Here is a 14,472-nt window from a genome sequence, read left to right on the forward strand (position 1 = left end):
GATGTTTTTCATGTCTCGAAACTTAAGAATTATATTCCCGACGAGAATTATATTTTACAACCAGAGACAGTATAGTTATGAAACGATTTGACATATCAAGCATCACTAGTTCAGATCGTAGAAAGAAGTGATAAGCAGCTAAGAGGCAAAACTGTTCGCTTAGTCAAAGTAGCTTGGGGACAAAGAGGAGAAGAAGAGCACACTTGGGAACTGGAAGATAAAATGAAAGCTGACTACCCGCATCTATTCTCAGGTAACTGAAATTTTGAGGGCAAAATTTTCTTCTAGGAGGGTAGAATGTAACAATCCCAGTTTTCGAGTACGCGAGATCTTATCTGAAAGTACGGATTTCTCCGGAGGATCAATAAGGGGAGAACCTCTAATATATCATCAAGTATCTCAATCCTTATTGTCATTATGCCATCTTTAAGTTAGAACCTTTTTCGAGGCAAGCTCGATAACGCAGTCAAGAAGAACATAGTTTTTGAACCGTATCGCTCAGGAATTTTGATCCGATTTTTCTTAAATAGTCTCAGTTTGATGAACCGGAATCGATTCATGAGAGAAGAGAGATAATAGGGTAACATTATCATTATATTAGTATTAGAAGCTTCTTGAATAATATTATAAGGTTACCTAGTCAGTTTTAGTTAAAAACAGAAAATCGATTTAACCGGGTTCACAGTTTACTGGTGCAGCTTAGCACCAGCACTCTCTGATAACTTTAGCAATGCTAAGGCCTCATCATACATGTTTTATTCTCACAATAAATATGTTACTAGTGTCATTTATGCTAGTAGCTCAGAAAATAATTTTTAGAGATGCTTTTACAAGTGTTCCGCTACATCTAGTTTTAGTAGTTATACACCTGAGATATTTTAATATTATTTTAATCCACCTCCAAGCCAACCAATCACAACTCACCCTACACCCCCAAGACACTCCAAGGCTGGTCATTTACTCCCTTTTGGCCGAAAATAACAAGAGAGAAAAGAGAGAAACTTTCATGAGCACTTAATCTTCAAAGCTTGATTTCTTCTGAACTAAAACTCAAATCAAAATTCTGATTTCACCAAAATGATCCTCTCTTCTTCCTCTACATAACCATGAAACTTATCAAGGCTGAAAATAAGGTGAGATGGTTGTTCCTTTCCCCTTTCAATTCGGTTTTCAAGAAAAACCATGCAAAACATGTGTTTTCTTGATGTTCTTCCTTAGGAATCATGCTTAACTTGACTTGAGGGCCAAGAAATGTTAATTTACAGCAAGTCTAAGGTGAGATATTCCTTCCTAATGTGCTGAGAGAGATTTGTTCAGTTGAGGGTTTGTGGATTTAAAGTTGTTCTTGATGTGATTTAGGAGGAAAAAGTGCTTAAGGACCACCTAAGGACATAACCAGATTTGATGCAGCAAATCAAGGTACGGTGTAATGAAATTAATCTTGATTATTTGTGTTTGATTTATGTGAATTTTGTATGACTTGGCTGTGCTAAAAATTGGTTGCATATATGATTGATTCTTGGTGAAAATTTGGTGAAATTTTGATGAAATTTGATGAAATTTAAGCTTTAAAGTTCATGTTCTTGGAGCAGCTGGAAAAACGAAACCCTAGGCTTAAATTGAGGTTCAATTTGTGTTGAGTTCATGTAGAAAAGATGGGGTTTTAGTGGCTGCTAATTTATTATGAATTATGGTAAAAATCGGTTGCTGAAAAGACTGAAAAACGGGTAAAAACAGAGAAAGAATCTGAAGAATTTATGAAGAACATGAAGAACACTTTGAGTGTGATGAAGAACAATGAAGAACAGGCTTTAGATCCTTAAAAGGGCAAGGAAGTAAAAATTTTGGTGTTTAAGGGGTTATTTGGTAATTTCTGAAAGTTAGGGTGGTTAAAGTAGAAATATTAAAAGTTACAGGTGGTAAAAAGTGAATTTTAAAGGTTAAAAGTAAAAGGTAAGTTAATTTTCGAAAATTTATAATAAAATAATAAATAATAACAAAATATTAAATAATAATATTTAATTAAAAATAATATATTAATAAAAATAATAAAATAATACGGAAAAGGCAGTTTTCTGTAAAAGCTTTAGAAAGACAATTTTAAGCGCAGAACCTCATAATTACCTTCATAAAACACTTAGGGAGTGGAAAGAACATATTAGTGAGGCAAAGATAAATGAAATATAAAAAGTTAAAGAAAAAATAAAAAACCAAAGAAAAGTCTGTAAAGTTTTAAGGACAGAAAAATAGACAGAAAGTAGTGTACGAACTAGGGCAACATAGTTAGTCCTTGTGTTGCGACTAGGGTTAGGTATTATATGAAAAGTTAAACTGTTTCAGTATAGACTTAATGAACCTATACTTGGGACGAAGTACTTGGATTTCAAATTTTATCTTGAAATTAGTTTAATTATTTTGATGTGGTGGTAATACTTTTTGTTTTCTGAATGAATGCTTGAACAGTGCATATTTTTTATAGTGAAGTTTATGAATGTTAAAATTGTTAGCTCTTGAAAGAATAATGAACAAAGAGAAATGTTATTGATAATCTGAAAAATCATGAAATTGATTCTTGAAGCAAGAAAAAGCAGTAAAAAAAAAGAAAAGTGGCGAAAATAAAAAAAAAGAAAAAGAAAAGAAAAGAAAAAGTAAGCAGAAAAAGCCAATAGCCCTTAAAACCAAAAGGCAAGGGTAAAAAGTATCCAAGGCTTTGAGCATTAATGGATAGGAGGGCCCAAGGAAATAAAATCCAGGCCTAAGCGACTAAATCAAGCTGTCCCTAACCATGTGCTTGTGTCATGAATGTCCAAGTGAAAAGCTTGAGACTGAGTGGTTAAAGTCGTGATCCAAAGCAAAAGAGTGTGCTTAAGAGCTCTGGACACCTCTAATTGGGAACTTTAGCAAAGCTGAGTCACAATCTGAAAAGGTTCACCCAGTTATGTGTCTGTGGCATTTATGTATCCAGTGGTAATACTGGAAAACAAAGTACTTAGGGCCACGACCAAGACTCATAAAGTAGCTGTGTTCAAGAATCAACATACTGAACTAGGAGAATCAATAACATTATCTAAAATTATGAGTTCCTATAGATGCCAATTATTTTGAATTTCAAAGGATAAAGTGAGATGCCAAAACTGTTCAGAAGCAAAAAGCTACTAGTCCCGCTCATCTAATTGGGACTAAGTTTCATTGATATTGTGAGATTCATTGTATATTCTCTTCTTTTTATCCAATTCAATTTTCAGTTGCTTGGGGACAAGCAACAATTTAAGTTTGGTGTTGTAATGAGCGGATAATTTATACGCTTTTGGCATTGTTTTTACATAGTTTTTAGTATGATTCAGTTACTTTTTAGTATATTTTTATTAGTTTTTAAGCAAAATTCACATTTCTGGACTTTACTATGAGTTTGTGTATTTTTCTGTGATTTCAGGTATTTTCTGGTTGGAATTGAGGGACTTGAGCAAAAATTTGATTCAGAGGTTGAAAAAGGACTGCTGATGCTGTTGGATTCTGACCTCCCTACACTCGAAATGGATTTTGTGGAGCTACTGAAGTTCAAATGGCGCGCTCTTAATTGCGTTAGAAAGTAGACATACAGGGCTTTCCAGAAATATATAATAGTCTATACTTTGCCCGAGTTTAGATGATGCAAATTGGCGTTTAACGCCAGCTTTCTGCCCTATTCTCGCGTTAAATGCCAGAAACAAGTTGCAAAGCAGAGTTAAATGCCAGAAATAAGTTACAAACTGGCGTTTAACTCCAAGGAAGACCTCTACACGTGAAAGCTTTAATGCTCAGCCCAAGCACATACCAAATGGGCCCGAGAGTGGATTTCTGCATCATTTACTCATTTCTGTAACCCTAGTAACTAATTTAGTATAAATAGAACTTTCTACTATTGTACTCACATCTTTGGACTTAGGGAACATCTTTGGTCATTGTTAGTCCTTAGACATTGGGGTCTGGCCTCACGGCCATGCCTACCTTATTTTCACTTATGTATTTTCAACGGTGGAGTTTCTACACACCATAGATTAAGGTGTGGAGCTCTGCTGTTCCTCGAGTATTAATGCAAAGTACTATTGTTCTTCTATTCAATTCATGCTTATTCTTATTCTAAGATATTCATTCGCACTCAAGAACATGATGAATGTGATGATTATGTGACACTCATCACCATTCTCACTCATGAACGCGTGATTGACAACCACTTCCATTCTACATGAAAACAAGCTTGAATGTGTATCTCTTGGATTCCTGGTCCATGCGTTTGATTGCCTCTCCTGACAACAGAGCCTTCAATTCCTTGCGATCAGAGTCTTCGTGGTTTATGCTAGAATCAATTGGCAGCATTCTTGAGATCCGAAAAGTCTAAACCTTGTCTGTGGTATACCGAGTAGGATCTGGGAAGGGATGACTGTGACGAGCTTCAAACTCGCGACTGTAGGGTGATGAGCGGATATTTTATACGCTTTTTGGGGGTAATTTCATGTAGTTTTTAGTATGTTTTAATTAGTTTTTAGTATATTTTTATTAGTTTTTAGGCAAAATTCATATTTCTGGACTTTACTATAAGTTTGTGTGTTTTTCTATGATTTCAAATATTTTTTTGCTGAAATTGAGGGAGTTGAGCAAAAATCTGATTCAGGCTAAAAAAGGACTGCTGATGCTGTTGGATTCTGACCTCCCTGCACTCGGAATAGATTTTTTGGAGCTACAGGAGTCCAATTGGTGCGCTCTCAATTGGTTTGGAAAGTAGACATCTAGGGCTTTCCATCAATATATAATAGTCCATACTTTGCTCGAAGATAAACGACGTAAATTGGTGTTTAACGCCAGTTCCATGTTCCATTCTGGCGTTAAACGCCAGAAACAGGTTACCAGTTGGAGTTAGACGCCCAAAACAGGTTACAACCTGACGTTTAACTCCAGAAACAGCCCAGGCACGTGAGAAGCTCAAGTCTCAGCCCCAGCACACACCAAGTGGGCCCCAGAAGTGGATTTCTACACTATCTATCTTAGTTTACTCATTTTCTGTAAACCTAGGTTACTAGTTTAGTATTTAAACAACTTTTAGAAACTTATTTTGTACCTCATGACATTTTTAGATCTGAACTTTATACTCTTTGATGGCATGAGTCTCTAAACTCCATTGTTGGGGGTGAGGAGCTCTGCAGCGTCTTGATGAATTAATGCAATTATTTCTGTTTTCTATTCAAACACGCTTGTTTTTATCTAAGATGTTCATTCGCACTTCAATATGATGAATGTGATGATCTGTGACACTCATCACTATTCTCAATCTATGAACGTGTGCCTAACAACCACTCCGTTCTACCTTCGATTGAATGAGTATCTCTTGGATTCCTTAATCAGAATCTTCGTGGTATAAGCTAGAATCCATTGGCAGTATTCTTGAGAATCCGGAAAGTCTAAACCTTGTCTGTGGTATTCCGAGTAGGATTTAGGGATTGAATGATTGTGACGAGCTTCAAACTCACAAGGGTTGGGCGTAGTGACAGACGCAAAAGGATCAATGGATCCTATTCCAGCATGAGTGAGAACCGACAGATGATTAGCCGTGCGGTGATAGCGCACCTGGACCATTTTCACTGAGAGGACGGATGGTAGCCATTGACAACGGTGATCCACCAACACACAGCTTGCCATAGGAGGAACCTTGTGTGCGTGAAGAAGAAGACAGGGAGAAAGCAGAGATTCAGAAGACAAAGCATCTTCAAAACTCCAACATATTCTCCATCACTGCATAATAAGTATTATTTAATTCATGCTCTCTTGTTCATTTGCAAGTCAAATGATAATTATAATTGATATCCTGACTAAGAGTTACAAGATAACCATAGCTTGCTTCAAGCCAACAATCTCAGTGGGATCGACCCTTACTCACGTAAGGTATTACTTGGACGACCCAGTGCACTTGTTGGTTAGTGGTACGAATTGTGAAAAGTGTGATGTACAATTTCGTGCACCAAGTTTTTGGTGCCGTTGCCGGGGATTGTTTGCGTTTGAACAACTGACGGTGAATCTTGTTGCTTAGATTAGGAAAATTTCGTCTTTTGGGTCAGAGTCTTTTATTTTCTTTTCAAAAATTTTTCAAAAATATTATTTTTCTTTATTAATTTTTAGTTTTTATGTGAGTTTAGTGTCATGTTTTAAGTTTGGTGTCAATTGCATGCTTTTCTTTATCTTTCAATTTTCGAATTGCATGTTCTTTGTTCATCTTTGACCTTCAAGTTGTTCTTGTCTATTTTCCTTGTTTGATCTTTTGTTTGTCTTGTTTTGTGTCTTTTCTTGTTTTTCTTGTGTTTTTTCAAAATATCAGTTTTCAAAAAAAAAATTATTTATTAAAAATACCTCTTTAAAACACGTTACATTTATAGCTCAATTGGCTAGAGCATTGTGTTTGTTTTCTTTGTAATTGGGCATCTTCCTTTTAAAACTTTTTCAAAAATAATTTTTCTTTGATTAAATCTTGTGTCTTTTGTGTGTTTTTCTCTTTCATAATAAAATTCAAAAAATCAAAAAATTATCTTTTCTAACTATTTTTAAGCAATTATTTCGAATTTTTTTATAAAAAATTCAGATTTCAATTTCAAAATTTTTCAAATCTTATCCATTTAAGATTTTTAAAAATCATATCTTTTTCAAAAATATCCTAACCACTTTCTCTCTCCTCACTTTTTCGAAAATCTTCATAAAATATTTTTTAATTTTTTAATTTTTATTTTAGTTTTTATTTTATTTTATTTTATTATTTCGAAAAATTTTTTTATAATAAAATAAATATAATAAATCCACGTCATCTCCCTTTCTCCATCATGGACCTAAGTGGAAATAAACAGTCCAGAAGGACTCTGGGGTCATATGCCAACCCCACTACTACTTCATATGGGAGTAGTATCTGTATACCCTCCATCGGAGTCAGTAGTTTTGAGTTGAATCCTCAGCTCATTATCATGGTGCAGCAAAGTTGCCAGTATTCCGATCTTCCACAAGAAGAACCTACAGAGTTTCTGGCACAATTTTTACAAATTATTAACACAGTACATGATAAAGAAGTAGATTAGGATGTCTACAGATTATTACTGTTTCCATTTGCTGTAAAAGACCAAGCTAAGAGGTGGTTAAATAACCAACCTAAGGCTAGCATAAGGACATGGAAACAGCTGTCAGAAAAATTCCTGAATCAATACTTTCCTCCAAAACGGATGACACAGCTAAGGCTGAACATCCAAGGCTTTAAAACAGGAGATAATGAATCTCTTTATGATGCCTGGGAGAGATATAGAGAGATGCTAAGAAAATGCCCCTCTGAAATGTTTTCAGAGTGGGTGCAGTTAGACATCTTCTATTATGGGCTTACAGAGAAAGCTCAGATGTCTTTGGACTACTCAGCTGGTGGATCTATACACATGAGAAAGACAATTGAAGAAGCTCAAGAGCTCATTGATACAGTTGCCAGAAATCAGCATCTGTACCTAAGTAGTGAACCTTCAATGAAAGAAGAGGCTAAAACAGTAACTGCTGAACTCAGTCCTGCAGAACAAGTTACTGAATTCAATCAGCAATTAGATTTTCTAACAAAACAGCTAGCCGAATTCAAGGAGATATTGCAAGACATAAGAATGGCTAATATGAATATGGAAGTGCAGTTGAAGCAAACAGAACAGCAATTATCAAAACAAATAACAGAAGAGTGCCAAGCAGTTCAATTAAAAATTGGGAAAACATTAAATACCTCACTTCAAGGCAGCAGGAAGCCAAGAAATGAACAAACTGCTACCCAAAATCCCTCTGAGGACAGTAAGAGCCCAGAGAGGAATAATTCTGGCGCTCAAACGCCAGAAAAGGGTGGAGAGCTGGCGTTAAACGCCCAACCCATGCTCAGTTCTGGCGTTCAAATTCCAGAAACAGGCAAGGAGTTGGCGTTAAATGCCCAATGGAAGCTCAGTTCTGGCATTCAAACGCCAGAAACAAGTAAGGAGTTGGCGTTAAACACCCAAAGGAAGCTCAGTTCTGGTGTTCAAACGCCAGAAACAAGTAAGGAGTTGGCGTACAATGCCAATCCAGCTTCCAACCCTGGCATTCAAACGCCAGTGAGGGATCAGACACATACAAGTGATGATAGCAACCCCTCTAAAAAGGCTTCTCAAATCACATCTGTAGGCAATAAACCTGCAGCAACTAAGGTTGAGGAATACAAAGCCAAAATGCCTTATCCTCAGAAACTCCGCCAAGCGGAACAGGATAAGCAATTTGCCCGCTTTGCAGACTATCTCAGGACTCTTGAAATAAAGATTATGTTTACAGAGGCACTTGAGCAAATACCCTCTTATGCTAAGTTCATGAAAGAGATCTTAAGTCATAAGAAGGATTGGAGAGAAACTGAAAAAGCTTACCTCACTGAAGAATGCAGTGCAGTCATTTTGAAAAGCTTACCAGAAAAGCTTAAAGATCCCAGAAGCTTTATGATACCATGCACATTAGAGGGTACTTGTACCAAGCAAGCTCTATGTGATCTTGGGGCAAGTATCAACCTAATACCTGTATCTACTATCAGAAAGCTTGGTTTAACTGAAGAAGTCAAACCAACCCGGATATGTCTCCAACTTGCTGATGGCTCCATTAAATACCCATCAGGCGTGACTGAAGACATGATTGTCAAGGTTGGGACATTTGCCTTTCTCACTGACTTTGTGGTGCTGGAAATGGAGGAGCACAAGAGCGCAACTCTCATTCTAGGAAGACCTTTCCTAGCAACTGGACAAACCCTCATTGACGTCCAAAAAGGGGAATTAACCCTGAGAGTCAATGAGGACGAGCTTAAGATGAATGTTGTCAAAGCTATGTAGCATCCAGACACCCCAAACGACTGCATGAGCATTGATATTATTCACTCTCTGGTGAAAGAGGTCAATATGAATGAGAGTCTCGAATTAGAGCTAGAAGATATCTTTAAAGATGCTCAGCCTGATCTGGAGGAACCAGAGAGAATAATAGAACCTCTAAAAATCCCTCAGGAAGAGGAGAAACCTCCTAAACCCGAGCTCAAACCATTACCACCATCCCTGAAATATGTATTTCTTGGAGAAGGTGACACTTTTCCTGTACTCATAAGCTCTACCTTAGAGCCACAGGAAGAGGAAGCACTAATTCAAGTGCTAAGGACACACAAGACAGCTCTTGGGTGGTCCATCAGTGATCTTAAGGGCATTAGCCTAGCCAGATGCATGCACAAGATCCTATTGGAGGATGACGCTAAGCTAGTGGTTCAACCACAGAGGCGGCTGAATCCAGCCATGAAGGAGGTGGTACAGAAGGAGGTCACTAAATTACTAGAGGCTGAGATTATTTATCCTATCTCTAATAGCCTCTGGGTAAGCCCTGTCCAAGTCGTCCCTAAGAAGGGTGGCATGACAGTAGTTCATAATGAAAAAAATGAACTGGTTCCTACAAGAACAGTTACAGGGTGGAATATGTGTATTGATTACAGAAGGCTCAATGCAGCTACCAGAAAAGATCATTTTCCTTTACCATTCATAGACCAGATGCTAGAAAAACTAGCAGGTCATGAATACTACTGCTTCCTGGATGGATATCCAGGTTATAATCAAATTGCAGTAGATCCCCAAGATCAAGAGAAAACAGCATTCACATGTCCATCCGGAGTATTTGCATACAGAAGGATGACATTTGGTTTGTGCAATGCACCTGCAACCTTTCAAAGGTGCATGCTCTCTATTTTCTCTGATATGGTGGAAAAATTTCTGGAAGTCTTCATGGATGATTTTTCAGTATTTGGAGACTCATTCAGCTCCTGTCATGACCATCTAGCAGTTGTTCTAAAGAGGTGCCAAGAGACTAACCTGGTTTTAAACTGGGAGAAATGTCACTTTATGGTGACTGAAGGAATTGTCCTTGGGCACAAAATTTTGAACACGGGAATAGAGGTGGATCAAGCTAAGGTAGAGGTAATTGAAAAATTACCACCACCTGCCAATATTAAGGCAATCAGAAGCTTTCTGGGGCATGCAGGATTCTATAGGAGGTTTATAAAAGATTTTTCAAAAATCGCCAAACCTCTAAGTAATCTGCTAGCTGCTGACACGCCATTTATCTTTGATAAGGAGTGTCTGCAGGCATTTGAGACTCTGAAAGCTAAGCTGGTCACAGCACCAGTCATCTCTGCACCAGACTGGACATTACCATTTAAACTAATGTGTGATGCCAAAGACCATGCCATTGGTGCAGTGTTGGGACAAAGGCATGACAAGCTTCTGCACGTCATTTATTATGCCATCGTTTTTAAATGACGCACAGAAGAACTACACAACCACAGAAAAAGAGTTACTTGCTAGCTGCTGACACGCCATTTATCTTTGATAAGGAGTGTCTGCAGGCATTTGAGACTCTGAAAGCTAAGCTGGTCACAGCACCAGTCATCTCTGCACCAGACTGGACATTACCATTTAAACTAATGTGTGATGCCAAAGACCATGCCATTGGTGCAGTGTTGGGACAAAGGCATGACAAGCTTCTGCACGTCATTTATTATGCCAGTCGTGTTTTAAATGACGCACAGAAGAACTACACAACCACAGAAAAAGAGTTACTTGCAGTGGTTTACGCCATTGACAAGTTCAGATCTTATTTAGTAGGATCAAAAGTGATTGTGTACACTGACCATGCTACTCTTAAATATCTACTCACAAAGCAGGATTCAAAACCCAAACTCATAAGATGGGTGTTTGATGAGCGGATAATTTGTACGCTTTTTGGCATTGTTTTTAGTATGTTTTTAGTAGTTTTAGTTAGTTTTTAGTATACTTTTTATTAGTTTTTAGTTAAAATTTTCTGACCTCCCTGCACTCGAAGTAGATTTTGGAGCTACAGAAGCCCAATTGGCGCGCTCTCAACGGCGTTGGAAAGTAGACATCATGGGCTTTCCAGCAATATATGATAGTCCATACTTTGCCCAAGATTTGATGGCCCAAACCGGCGTTCAAATTCACCTTCAGAATTCCCAGCGTTAAACGCCGGAACTGGCATCAAAGTGGGGAGTTAAACGCCCAAACTGGCACAAAAGCTGGCGTTTAACTCCAAGAAGAGTCTCTACACGAAAATGCTTCATGCTCAGCCCAAGCACACACCAAGTGGGCCCGGAAGTGATTTTTATGTCATTACTAATCTTTGTACACCTTAGGCTACTAGTTCTCTATATATAGGACCTTTTACTATTGTATTTTATCTTCTGATCTTGGAATCGTTTGATCTTTAGATCTTTGATCACTTTGGGAGGCTGGCCATTCGGCCATGCCTAGACCTTGTTCTTATGTATTTTCAACGGTAGAGTTTCTACACACCATAGATAAGGTGTGGAGCTCTGCTGTACCTCGAGTATTAATGCAATTACTATTGTTCTTCTATTCAATTCCGTTTGTTCTTGTTCCAAGATATCACTTGTTCTTCAACTTGATGAATGTGATGATCCGTGACACTCATCATCATTCTCACCTATGAACGTGTGACTGACACCACCTCCGTTCTACCTTAGATTGGGTGAATATCTCTTGGATTCCTGATACACGATGCATGGTGATCGCCTGACAACCGAGCGCTCGCCTGACAAACGAGCCAGCCATTCCATGAGATCAGAGTCTTCGTGGTATAGGCAAGACTGATGGCGGCATTCAAGAGAATCCGGAAGGTCTAACCTTGTCTGTGGTATTCTGAGTAGGATTCAATGATTGAATGACTGTGACGTGCTTCAAACTCCTGAGGGCGGGGCGTTAGTGAAGCGCAAAAGAATCACTGGATTCTATTCCGGCCTGATCAAGAACCGACAGATGGATAGCCGTGCCGTGACAGGGTGCGTTGAACATTTCACTAAGATGATGGGAGCACTGACAACGGTGAAACCCTTGCATAAGCTTGCCATGGAAGGAGTAAGAAGGATTGGATGAAGACAGTAGGAAAGCAGAGAGACGGAAGGGACCAAGCATCTCCATTCGCTTATCTGAAGCTCTTACCAATGAATTGCATAAGTATCTCTATCTTTATCTTTGTTTTATTCATATCATCTATACCCATTTGAGTCTGCCTGACTAAGATTTACAAGGTGACCATAGCTTGCTTCATACCAACAATCTCTGTGGGATCGACCCTTACTCGCGTAGGTTTATTACTTGGACGACCCAGTGCACTTGCTGGTTATTTCGTGCACCAAGTTTTTGGGTTGCGCCGTTGCCGGGATTGTTTCGTGTATGGACAACTGACGGTTCATCTTGTTGCTTAGATTAGGTATTTTTCAGAGTTCTTAAAAATGAGTTCTAGAGTTTCATGATGATCTGTTGAAATTTGGCTGGCTGAGAAGCCATGTCTAATCTTATTGGACTGAGGTTTCAACTGATCATCACAAGAGCTTGTTGATTTCTATCAATCTTGCTATTGGAGCAATGATCTGCTAAGACTTGGCTGGCCATTGGCCATGTCTAGTGTTTTGGACCGAAGCCTTCTTTGAAAGCTTGGCTGGCTGTGAAGCCATGTCTAATTTCTGGACCGGAGTCTTAGACTAGCATTGCAATGATTCCTGGAATCCAAATTAAGAATTCTGAAACCTTCATTTTCTATTTTCATATAATTTTCGAAAAATCCAAAAAAAAATTTCAAAATCATAAAAACAAAAAAATTTTATGTTTCTTGTTTGAGTCTAGTGTCTAATTTTAAGTTTGGTGTCTTGCATGCATTGTTTATTTGATCTTGGTTCTATTTTCAAGTCAATAGTACAGGGAACTGAAGATTCAGAACATGCAGCAGAGGAATTACACAGAAAAAGCTGGGTGTTCAAAACGCCCAGTGAAGAAGGACAGACTGGCGTTTAAACGCCAGCCAGGGTGCCTAGTTGGGCGTTTAACGCCCAAAGAGGTAGTGCATTGGGCGTTAAACGCCAGAATGTGCACCATTCTGGGCGTTTAACGCCAGGATGGCACAAGAGGGAAGATTCTGTTTTTAATTCAGATTTTTTTCAAGTTTTCAAAGTTTTTTAAAATCAAATCTTTTTCAAATCATATCTTTTTAAAACCATAACTTTTTAATCATATCTTTTTAGTCACATCTTTTTCAAAACCGTTTTTAATCATATCTTTTTGATTTCTAATTTCAAAATCTTTTTCAAAAATTACTTGATCTCTTTCCCACTCTTGGTTTTCGAAAATCAATTAAAGTTTTTCAAAGTGTTTTCAAAATCTTTCACTTAATTTTCGAAAATCTCTTCCTCTCTTCTCACATCCCTCTATTTATGGAGTACCACTCCTTCTCAATGCACAATTCGAACTCTATCTAGTTAAGTTCAAATTCTTCTACCTCTTCCTTCTAATTTTCTTCTTCTCTGACACCTCAAGGAATCTCTATACTGTGACATAGAGGATTCCATATTTTCTTGTTCTCTTCTCTTTCATATGAGCAGGAACAAAGACAAAAGCATTCTTGTTGAAGTTGACCCTGAACCTGAAAGGACCTTGAAGCGAAAACTAAGAGAAGCTAAGGCACAACTCTCTGTAGAGGACCTAACAGAAATCTTCAAAGAAAAAGACATGGCAGCCGAAAACAACAACAATGCAAACAATGCAAGGAAGGTGCTGGGTGACTTTACTGCACCTACTCCTGACTTCTATGGGAGAAGCATCTCTATCCCTGCCATTGGAGCAAACAACTTTGAGCTTAAGCCTCAATTAGTTTCTCTAATGCAACAGAATTGCAAGTTCCATGGACTTCCATTAGAAGATCCTCACCAGTTTTTAGCTGAGTTCTTGCAAATCTGTGACACTGTCAAGACTAATGGGGTTGACCCTGAGGTCTGCAGACTTATGCTATTCCCTTTTACTGTAAGAGACAGAGCTAGGACATGGTTGGACTCACAACCTAAAGAAAGCCTAGACTCATGGGAAAAGCTAGTTAATGCCTTCTTGGCAAAGTTCTTTCCACCTCAAAAATTGAGTAAGCTTAGAGTGGAAGTCCAAACCTTCAGACAGAAGGATGGAGAATCCCTCTATGAAGCTTGGGAAAGATACAAACAATTGATCAAAAAATGTCCTTCTGACATGCTTTCTGAATGGAGCATCATAGGTATTTTTCTATGATGGTCTCTCTGAACTATCCAAGATGTCTTTGGATAGCTCTGTGGAGGATCTCTTCATCTGAAGAAGACGCCTACAGAAGCTCAAGAACTAATTGAAATGGTTGCAAATAACCAATTCATGTACACTTCTGAAAGGAATCCTGTGAACAATGGGATAAATCAGAAGAAAGGAGTTCTTGAGATTGATACTCTGAATGCCATTCTGGCTCAGAACAAGATATTGACTCAACAAGTCAATTTGATTTCTCAAAGTCTGTCTGGAATGCAAAATGCACCAAGCAGTACTAAGGATGCTTCATCTGAAGAAGAAG

The 14,472-nt window shown here is 38.1% G+C and overlaps 1 non-coding gene across 1 annotated transcript; it reads right to left on the reverse strand.

The window, feature by feature from the left end:
* Positions 1-14,021: 14,021 nt before the first annotated feature.
* Positions 14,022-14,129, reverse strand: LOC130954578 (small nucleolar RNA R71). The gene has a single exon (XR_009076357.1). It is a non-coding gene; the product is annotated as a small nucleolar RNA R71 (small nucleolar RNA).
* Between the last annotated feature and the right edge of the window lie 343 nt (positions 14,130-14,472).

The sequence above is a fragment of the Arachis stenosperma genome, chromosome 1 (assembly GCF_014773155.1).
Source record: "Arachis stenosperma cultivar V10309 chromosome 1, arast.V10309.gnm1.PFL2, whole genome shotgun sequence".
In the NCBI taxonomy this organism is placed as follows: Eukaryota; Viridiplantae; Streptophyta; class Magnoliopsida; order Fabales; family Fabaceae; genus Arachis; species Arachis stenosperma.